The sequence below is a fragment of the Perissodus microlepis genome, chromosome 9 (genome assembly GCF_051167445.1).
Source record: "Perissodus microlepis isolate ML-2025 ecotype Zambia chromosome 9, ASM5116744v1, whole genome shotgun sequence".
Taxonomy (NCBI): Eukaryota; Metazoa; Chordata; class Actinopteri; order Cichliformes; family Cichlidae; genus Perissodus; species Perissodus microlepis.
This window is the reverse complement of record NC_140469.1, coordinates 5375755-5385067: the sequence shown is the minus strand read 5'-3', so window position 1 is coordinate 5385067 and position 9313 is coordinate 5375755. Positions and strand designations below refer to the sequence as shown.

General features: G+C 38.6%; 4 non-coding genes across 4 annotated transcripts; 3 read left to right on the top strand and 1 right to left on the bottom strand.

The window, feature by feature from the left end:
* Positions 1 to 6202: 6202 nt before the first annotated feature.
* On the bottom strand, positions 6203 to 6274 carry trnaa-ugc (transfer RNA alanine (anticodon UGC)). The gene has a single exon. It is a non-coding gene; the product is annotated as a tRNA-Ala (tRNA).
* Positions 6275 to 7478: 1204 nt separating this feature from the next.
* Positions 7479 to 7550, top strand: trnag-ucc (transfer RNA glycine (anticodon UCC)). The gene has a single exon. It is a non-coding gene; the product is annotated as a tRNA-Gly (tRNA).
* Positions 7551 to 8329: 779 nt separating this feature from the next.
* On the top strand, positions 8330 to 8401 carry trnag-ucc (transfer RNA glycine (anticodon UCC)). The gene has a single exon. It is a non-coding gene; the product is annotated as a tRNA-Gly (tRNA).
* Positions 8402 to 8901: 500 nt separating this feature from the next.
* On the top strand, positions 8902 to 8973 carry trnag-ucc (transfer RNA glycine (anticodon UCC)). Its single transcript has one exon. It is a non-coding gene; the product is annotated as a tRNA-Gly (tRNA).
* The last annotated feature ends 340 nt before the right edge of the window (positions 8974 to 9313 follow it).

The window sequence follows — 9313 nt, the reverse complement described above, 5'->3', positions numbered from 1 at the left end:
TCCAATAAATGATACAATTAAACATTCGACAATATGTGCAATACTAGTCCAGCCTTTTCAGTCTGGACCAAAATTGAGGTCAGGGCTCTGTGCAGGCCAGTCAAGTTCTTCCACACCAACCCTTCTCATACATGTCTTTGTGGAGCTTGCTGTGTGCACTGAAACAGTCATGTTGGAACAGGAAGCAGCCATCCCCAAACTGTTCCCACAAAGTTGGGAAATTCTCCAAAATGTCTCAGTATGCTGAATAGTTCCTTTCACTGGAAGTAAGGGACTGAGCCCAACTCCTTAAAAACAACCCAACACCATTATTCCCCTCCACCAAACTCTACACTTGGTGTTCTCCTGGCAATTGCCAAACCCAGGCCAAACCCAGGTTGGATTGCCAGATGAAGAAGTACGATTCATCACTCCAGAGAACACATCTCCACTGTTCGAGAGTTCAGTGGCAGCGTGCTTTACATCACTGTATTGCTTTGCATTGCTTGGTGATATAAGGCTTGGATGCAGCTTCACTTCTCTTTTGAGTTCCCAACTCTCAGAGAAAGCCCATATTTCATGCCTCGCTAAAACAAAAACATTATGCACCCTCAATGAACATGAAGCAGTCATTTTAAGTAAAATGCAACTGAAATTTGTCAAATCAAAGATTTATTTAATTTAATAATTCATCATAAAGGAAAATGTGATCAGTACAAATCAAATCTATATCAAGTAAACCAGACCAGATTCCACTGAATTTAATATTTTACATTGTAATTATGAAACAAAATTTACATGTAATTAAATAAGATAAACTCAGCATTTTGGGCACTTTACGAGTGTGTGTTTCTGCTGAAAGCAACAATAATTTACTTCTTCTTTCTTTAGTATTAAGTGTAGAAATTACCAAGAGTTTTCAAAATGTCATTCTGCAATAAATGCAATGAACTCAAAAATCCCAAATTGTCTGTGTATATGTCACTGCAGCCATAACTCATTAGCTGCTATTCATTTTTGAACTCACTAAGGGAGATTCCTGGAAAGGTGAATGAAATTCAAAACTTGAGTATGTCAGTGTGTTTCACATTCAGTCAGCTGACTGCCTCTACTTTCTTTTTCTTACAACCGTTAACCATCACCAGTCCCACGTCTGCAGGAGCTCCTGGTGCTGGGCTGACAGTTTTTTTAGAATGAGCAACAGACGGGAGGCATTACTGAGAATCAGTTTATTAAAATCATGACTGTTAGCTCTAACATTTGATACCTGAATGTTACCTGTATGTTACATCTGTACTAATGGAAAAATGCAAATAATGTGCAGAAAAAACACAAGCATTTCATCAGAGATGCAACAAATAATACAATGAAACATTTAACATCCAATGACATATATCCTTAGATCACTGTAATTAGTTCAAATATCAAGGTGGTCTACTGGAATCATGAATGTAATTCTGTTGCAACTTTTCTATTTGGCTATTTGGAGTTTAAATGGGCTCTAACAAACACTTCCCTCTTTTCTGCCATAGATTCTTCATGACGTTAGCAAAGTTTCGAATAATGACATCAGCATAACACATAACCCACGTGCAGAGAAGGGTAGTAACTAATTACATTTACGTAGCTACATTTACTTGTAACTTTTTAGAAAAAAATAACTTTTAGGAGTAATTTTACTACACTGTGCTTTTAACTGTTACTTGAGTAATATTCTTACTTGAGAAAAAATTCTGACGACTCTACTCAGTGTGAGTAACTTCAGGGAATGAATGATAAGCACATTTTAACCAAAAATGCATGAGACACAGACACAAACCTACAATCGTACATAAGGTTTGTTGTTTTAATGTTACTCTATCTGCTGAGCCTGTTGTGCCATTTGGAGAAGTAAAGTAGCACCATAGGTAATATACCTACTCTAAATATTAGTTTAATAATGATTTGGAAAAGTGTTTCTTCTGCTTAGATGTATTATTTTGTAATCATGTTATTTATAGTATTTAATAGTTAGTAGTATTTTTTTGCTTTTAAAATACCCAAACTTGCACGAAACTACATTTTTGTCTGTCTGATTATCTCATTTTTAAACATTAAATCAGATGCTATGATCAGTTACTCAAGTAGCCTTTTTTTTACAAAAAACGTTTTTACTCTTACTTAAGTAATTTCTTGGATGGCTGCTTTTTACTTTTACCTGAGTAAAACTACCATGAAGTAGTGCCACTATTACTTGATTACAATTTTGGCTACTCTACCCCCCTCTGCTCACGTGAGATGAAAGGTCAGAGTTCATACTGCTCTTGTTGAGGTTCCCGTTTATTATCCTTAGCTTTTGCTCTTTCTGTGCCTCTTATTGTGAATCATACATTTTTCTTGTAAATCCTCAGTTCTTGTTTTTCTGAGTGTTAGTCTTTATTCATGTGCCTCCTTTGTTCCCTGCTATCTGCTTCTTTCATTTTGAGTTTGCTCTTGGTCCCCCTTTAGGTTTACTTCCTGTTTTATTGTGAAGGTTATGTGGAGATATTATTACCTTTTCACCTGCCGTAGCAGAACGGCATTGAAAGACTGCCGACTCTACAGAACTCCCCGACCAGGCCTTTAACTAGAACAATTCCCGTTTCTGCATTTTGCACCAACTTCCAGCAAGTTTTATACCAGATTTTAAGATCTTTAGAGCATTCACGTCCTGGGTCTCCAAAAGTCCCATGTTTGAAATACATGAACAACAAAACTCAGCTGGAAGGTGTGTTTTGTTCGATTACCTTATTATTGTGGAAAATAAAAACCAAAGTGATTTAGTGCTCTTTAAAATGTGTTCAGAATTAGCAAATTGGTGTTGATTTATCCCATAAATCACGACACAATGCTCTCCCTTATAAACACTACCTCTGTAGATCATCAGTATGGGTATCAGTGTTGGTATCAGCAATACTGACCTAGTATTTACTTGTTATCGGCTTGATACCAACATTTGCACTATCCCACAGCACTAACATGCAAAACTTGTCCAAACCTTTCAGTCTGGACCAAAATTAAAAGGTGATTACAGCAGGGGCGGAGCGTGGGGGTGGCTTACTGGGCTTAAGCCCGGGTTGTTTTGTCAGAAGCCCGGGGTCTTTTGGAGTGTAATTTTTTCATAGTTAGATGCCTGGCTGACAACTGTATAAAACAAAAAGTACACACAATATTCAAAGCACATAGTGCACACTGTGGGAATTTACGACTGTGCGTGAATCCCCCCTGATATTGGTATGATCCGAGCTCAGGCACTAAGCGACTGAGCGAGAGGGCGGGGCAGCTGCTGCCTGTGAGTGCGCTGTTGGAGAAACGAAGCCAGCCATACTAAGGAGAGCTTAAGTTTGACCAGGTACCAAAGCAAATCATTCGTACTGTACAAATAATGTAAATATGACGGTGCATCACGAAAGATTGATATCAAACGGATCACTTGACCAATATTACGTTACTTGCTCTTCAAGTGAATCAACAACTGGCGAAATGAAAAGCCGAACAAATGCTATTTTTTTAGAGAGTCTTAGCTTACGTGTGTTTATTTCATATTTTCAGTTCTTACCCTCCCCGACTAAATAGGTTTCAGTTATGTACTGAAATATAAGAATGGACATTAGAGGGTTCTTTCAAAGAAAAAACTCAGGTAAATGTTATTTTATATATTATGCTTTGTATGTTGTTCAGTATATTTCTATGCAAAACAAGAGGGATTTCAGTACACAGCAGGATATTCACATTTGTAACCAGATATTTACATACACTTTAGGGAGAAAACATAAAACATTTTTACTGTACAACATCAATTTAGAGTAAACTTTTGTTTTAGATAAATATTGAAATATATTTTGAATTAGTTAAATGTCAGAATAAAGAGAGACAGAGCTGTCTATTTTTTATCACTTTGATCAAATTTAGGAGTACATGTACATTAAGTTTATTGTTAATTAATAAGAAAACTCCAGACGATTCCATTCTGAGCTGAAGAAGCTTCTGATAGGTTAGTAGAGTCCATGTGAGTAAATTGGTGGCACAGCTGTGGATGCATATAAGGCAAAACACAGAGCCTGTTTCTTTGACATGGGAAAATCAAGAGATATCAACCAAAACACCAGAAAAAGAATTGTGGAGCTCCATAAGTGTGGCTCAATTTTGAATACAATTTGGTGCCATTTGCAATTAAGAAATACAGATAGTTTCTCTCTTTACTCTTAAAGTTAACAAATATGTTTTTTATATTTATCAATCTAAAAAAATAAACATTTAGTCTGATTTGATGTTACAATTAAAAAGGTGTTTGTGTTTTGATCTGAAGAGTGTGTAAATATCTGGTTTCAACTGTATATTTGATGATTGTCAGCACAAAGAGGGAGAGAGAGGAACAGAGAGGGAGATGGAGAATGAGGACAGAACAGAGATGGAACAAGAGCAGGTGAGACAGACATGTTAGTCAAATGGTTGTTTACCAAAAGTATCACCGTATCATAGGTCCTCATGTATCTTGTACCTAGTGTTTCTTTTTAGGTTTGCTATTTTTCAAATTCTACATTTATTAAGTTCTGCAGGCTTGTTTGCACAACAAGGATAAATAATTATATAAACTTTTCTCAATCTAAATAGTGGACTTTGTTAGAATTAAAAAAACAAGTGTAGTACAGGTCTATGATGATTTTTAGTGCTACTATCATCTAGTTCTGATTCTGGTTCTGTCTTGGTTAAATCCTCAGTAGTCCTGATTTTGAACTGTTGTAGTCCTGTTTTAATTCCGGATCAGTTCTTGGTCTGGTTGAATTGGGGTTTAGTCCTCGTGTCTTGATACAGCCCCGACTTTGTTCTGCCTTGCTGCTTAATTAAAAAACTAGTTTAAGGTGTCCTGCACGTGTGATATATATTTTTCCCTATATGAAGTCATTCTTTTTTGAACAAAACTCAAAACAGAGCCTATTAATCTTTCAGTCATTTCTAAACCCCCCCCCCCCCCAAAAAAAATAAAAAAATAAAAAAATCCCACATGCATACTACCCTTTAGGGCTAAGCCCCGGGTGTTTCAAATGTCTGGCTCCGCCTCTGGATTACAGAGTATGAAACATCAGCTTTCTCTCACTGAAACAACTCTTTTGAATTCCCAGTTGACTTTCTAACTCTCAGTTTTCCCACATTTCAGCAAATCTGATCAGATTTACCCAGCACTAATCACTCTACATGAATCACAACTGCATGACTAGAAATGCTCATGCCGCATTTTCTACAATATTTCAGCAGTAAACAGCAATAAAAAAAAAAGTTTAAAAAAAACCCAAACTAGCTTTTTCATTGGAAGCCTCTTCATGTGGGTTTTCCTGAATTCCCCAATCTAGCAGCTAGATCACAGAGATCAAACGTGAATCAAGTTGTAGCAAAGTTCGCCACTAGACAACTTTTATTTGTTCATATTTAGTCATGGGCAGTATCTGCTACTGAATTTGCATCAGGGAAACCCGTGTGGTGTGAAGTGTTGTGTCCTATCTGCAGCCCGGGCCCACTCTTCCTCTTTCTATAAGCGTCACATGTGAGTGGGCGGTGAACTCAGCCCAGAGACGTGCCTGTCAAGCTGAAATGAAAGTTGCAGTATTTACTGTCACGGTCACGGCTTCCACTGAGCGTTGCAGACAGATACTGCCACCTGCCGGCAGGCTTCATAAGTACTAGAATGAGATCTCGACATGTGCTGCTGTAGGCTCACTGAACACTTAAAAAACTGAGGATTTCTTTCTCTTTGGTGCCCTCGTGTGCCTCCTGGTCTCGAGAACGTGTAATGCTGCAAGAAAGAAGCATGGACTTGATTTGCTGCCCTCTCCACGTCTGTTCCTCATATAAACTGCAAAGCTTGCAGACTTATTAGAGTTCAGCGAGGGAGGAAAACTAGTCAGGACATGAAGTGGCAAAAAATATTATTGATCTGCACATAAGCATGGAAGCTTTTATGGCTTCTTCAAAGTTTTTAGAGAAAATGAAAACAAAAATACTTTAAAAAGTGGTTAAGACTGTGATTAGATCTAATGTTTGTCTTCAAATATTTTACCTACCAGCGTACAAAGACGGCAGGACGACTGACTGTGGATACGTTGTTTTTACCTCCACACACCACACGTTTCACGTCTACGTGTACTACCTTACTGAGAATCCGACATGGTGCAAAGCGGCACCAGACTGATTCAGCACTTTAAAAGTCTGGAGATGCCGGGGATTGAACCCGGGGCCTCATACATGCAAAGCATGCGCTCTACCACTGAGCTACATCCCCTGTTAGTAACCTACCTTGAGGCCAGCTGTTGAACGCATCCTGTGTATTAAAGAAATAATCATTAAAGTATACTTAAAGCGTGTTTTACACCAGCAGATATTTAACTTCATGTAATATGCTATAACCGACTGTAATCTGCCACAGCGCTCTTCTTTTCAACGTCCTGTTTTGTGCCTTGCTCTTTTGAATAGTAACATAAACATATTTTACATATTTTAGTTACAGAACGTGAATCACTCTCAATCAGTGGCTGCTGCCTTGTCAGTTTTACCAGTGACAACGAGGGGTCGTAATATTTAAGCACAGTAACATGCACTTAAATATGAAAATATATTTATAAAGGAAAAAATAGTTTTAAGAAGAAATTATCGAATAACTGCTTGAAATGACTCGACGGTGACATCTGGTAGTAAGATGAGGCAGTGCAACGAGTGTGAGTGTTACGGGGCTCCAAAGGACAACGGCAGTCAGAACATTTAGGTTTGTCATGCTCTACCATAATTGGCTAAGACATTTAAATGATTTAAAAACCATTCCCAGTATATATATATATCATTTAAAATGGCATTTCATTTTTTTTGTATTTGTCAAAAGTGTCCACATATATTTTTTGATAACATGTCCATGTTTTGTTTGTTTTGTTTTTAACTTAAGCTGTAATGTTACTTGTTTCAGTTAACGCTGACAACAGTTAGCCTCTAGTGGCTCTAAATGGCTTTTATGATGCGTTCCTGAATAAGTCAGGAGTTCCCAGTCAGAATTTGATTCTGGAATGTCCCTTCAACTCAGATTTCCCACTCAGAAAGTTGTCAGCAACCCCCAGCAATAGTAAACAATAATAAAACTGTAAAATTTTAACCTATACTGCCACTGTTGTGTATTTGGGACTCACTAAACAAGCCGTACACAGAGGACTGACCAGGCTCTCTCCATGAATGTGCTGCATGGAGAAAGATAAGAAAGACAGGAGAGGAAGAAGAGAGGTTAGATTTAAGGTAAGGATGTTCAGTGGGATTTGATCAAAGGAAAGTGGGGTATGCTTTGTTATTGAAATGTTGCCCGAAGATCCTCTGCAGGTTAGTGCAGGATAAACAGGTTAGCTTGCTGTACTGTGATGGATTTAAAGTAAAGCACTGTGTTGAACTGGTGCACAGCAGCTGTAGTGTTCATGGTCATGGTTCATGTGATTCCAGACATGCATCAAGCGATGGTGGTATAGTGGTAAGCATAGCTGCCTTCCAAGCAGTTGACCCGGGTTCGATTCCCGGCCATCGCAGTTCTGTTTTTCCAAAGAACAATAATGGAGGAAAGGCAATTTATATCAGAGATAAGACAATATATAGTGTGGAATAAGTGGCTGTTACTTAGATCTCATTTACTACAGTTCTCATGTTATGTTATTATTCTTTTGCTTACATGTGCACTCAAAGTTACCCTTTACAAACAACTCCCTTTCTGTAGGCAAAACTAAACACTCTGCAAATTGACTGTTGAAAGAGTGGACTACAGCTTTGGAAGCAGGTATTTTCAGATTATAATAATATTAATAGTGGATTAAATGTTTGGAAAAGGGGGCTCAGTTGTCATCACAACGGGGAGAAAGAAACACGTATTAACTGATGCACTCTTTTCCTTCTCCTACCTTCTTTTAAACTCTCCTCTCTGCCCAGATGTAGTCGCACGTGGAGGCCACACTGCTGAGTCAGCAGGCAAGTTTTAGATGTATTCAAAGCGGTGCCTGTATAGTGGCGAGCATAGCTGCCTTCCCAGTGTGTGATATGGGTTTGTTTCCCAGCCAAGGCAGTAACTTTGGAGAGAGCACACCAAAATCATTAAGGGGATGTGTGGTAAGATGCACAATCTAGTGGTTTTTAATAAAACTAGTTTTCATCTTTTCTTTTCTTGATGTAAACATCACTCAACACTTCACTTCTCTTCTCTTGCCTCGTTGGCTACTTTGCTCCTCCTATTTTCCAGTCTCCTCCTGTCTCAGCTGTTTAAAGACCTGGCTGAAACGCTGGCTGAAGAGAACCCTGATTCCAGATGTGCAGTCAGGCGATGGTGGTATAGTGGTAAGCATAGCTGCCTTCCAAGCAGTTGACCCGGGTTCGATTCCCGGCCATCGCAGCTCTTTTTCACACCTTGGCTCATGTCAAGACCATCTCCAAAGGGCAAAGTGCCCCACTAGGAATTAAATACCTGGAACGTCCACAGACATCACAAGCAGTGTGGAGAACAAAAATCAGTCAAGACATATTTTTACTTTTTACTTTGAGTACATTTCAGAGGTGGTACATTTTCACTTTTACTTGAGTAAAGAAGTTCAATAGATACTTCAACTTTTAGCAGTGTTTTTAACACAGGTTACTGTACTTCTCCTAAGTAAAGAAAGACTACTTTTTCCACCTAGGCAGCTACTTTGGTGAGTGAGCACGTCAGGATTAGTAGGATGTGAGAGAAGATTTTGGTTTCTAACTGAAGCAAGCATCACTCAACACTTTACTTCTCTTCTCTTGCTGTGTTGGCTCCTTTGTTCCTCCTTTTTTCCACTCCCCTCCTCTCTCAGCTGTGTAAAGCTCCGGCTGAAATGCTGCCTGAACAGAAGCCTGGTTCCACGTGTGCCTCAGGCGATAGTGGTATAGTGGTAAGCATAGCTGCCTTCCAAGCAGTTGACCTGGGTTCGATTCCCGGCCATAGCAGCTCTCTTTTGTCACAGAACAATAATGGAAGAAAGTCATTTTATATCAAAGATAAGACAATATGTGTAATAAGAGGATATTCCTTAGATCTAATTTCATAATCTTCTCCCATCATTACTACAGTGCGTCATTACAGACCTTTATTACTTCAGAAATGCTTTTATTCTGATCACTCAAGCATGCTTTTATATGTCCCAGCCCCTCAAACAAGTTAAAGCTATGGCAGTCTGAATGTAACTCACCTGTATGAAGCTTTAGAGCTGCATATATATAATGCCAGAGAGAGCAGAACAGTTACTCTTATGCAAAACATTAAGTCACATGTCATGTGACTCTTCTG